Source organism: Cornus florida, unplaced genomic scaffold, assembly GCF_030987335.1.
Source record: "Cornus florida cultivar Cherokee Brave unplaced genomic scaffold, ASM3098733v1 CherokeeBrave_3.0.0_Hap2_Chr11, whole genome shotgun sequence".
Classification (NCBI taxonomy): Eukaryota; Viridiplantae; Streptophyta; class Magnoliopsida; order Cornales; family Cornaceae; genus Cornus; species Cornus florida.
In genome coordinates this window covers 39734082-39735453 of record NW_026775581.1, presented here as the reverse complement: position 1 = coordinate 39735453, position 1372 = coordinate 39734082, and positions in this window count along the sequence as shown.

Here is a 1372-nt window from a genome sequence, read left to right as displayed (position 1 = left end):
ACCAAGGGCTGCAAAGAAACAGAGCGTGAACTTAGGGAATTGGCAGAGCAGTTCAAGGAAGACTCCATAAACTGTGGAATTAGAGTTTCAAAGTCTGAAACTCAAGGCAAGTCTTGTTCTTCTCTATCTCTCTAATCTGTGTTCTGTGCATGGTTAGGAAGACTCCAGGGATTAAACTAAGGCTTAATTACAACTTTTATGCATATTTAATCAATGTTTAACTTCATGGAATTGAACCTGTTCTTCGTTGTTTCAGAAAGATAGTAAATAAACTGTAGTTCTGTAATTTGGCTTCGTTGTGTAGTATTTTGTTTTCAATTCTAGTTTAATGATATATCATTGTTTTACAATCAATTTGGAACTAAATTAGAACTTAAAACATGCACTAAAAATTTCTACAAGAACTGGTACTCACAGAAAATAGAGAAGACGACAAAGCGGACGAAGCTGCTAAGGGGAAAAAGGAGCAGGCTCTTATAACCCCGTAGAGCCGGTTCCTAGAAGGTAGAGCCGGCTCTAGGATGCTGTGGAGCCCGCTCTAATGAGCCTAGAGCCGGCTCTGAAGAAAAGAAGAGCAGGCTCTTTTAATTTCTAGAGCCTGCTCTCTCTTAAAAGGTCCAGAAACTGTTTTTTTGGTTCGTTTGGCTGAAATTGAATTTTCTGGAACTGTTTGAAGCTACTGAATGTTGTGAATATGTGTTTGAGACCTATAATAATGTTAAGAAGCAAGTTCACATTCAGTTATTGAGGATAGGAATTAATTTAAGATTAAATAGAGGGCTCGTAGGTGAATGGTTAAATATTTACATTACGTTGCTTACTGTTTTAGCAATTGGTTTTATTGCATGATCTTAAATTATGAATCATATTGTTAGTTGTGTTAAGAGCATATGACTGTTAAAATATATGTGTTCTTAGCTGGAATTAACTGATGTTTACAAACTAACATACAACGCATCAGTTATGGTATTATATGGAGAAATAAATTGTATAATCTTGATTTGTCAATTTAAAGGATTGGAACTGGGATTCTAATATTGTTATTGGAGGCATAATTTGATTATACGCATGTTAAACTATATTTATGCAAATTTTGGAGTATGGTTGGTTAGTATCTGATACTGTTTTCGTCAAACTACACTAACTGGAGGAGCTAAGTGTACAGTCTTTTATTTTTATAAAGAACTGCAATGGGATATCTAAATGTTATATTGGAGGCATAAATTGGTTGTATACATGCTAAATTATATTTATGCTTATTCTGGGATGTGGTTAATAAATAGATATACTGTGTTATTAACTATGGAAACTGGATGATGGTATGCACCGGTATGGGACGGTGTCATACTAGGTACGAATTAGTTCAGACACT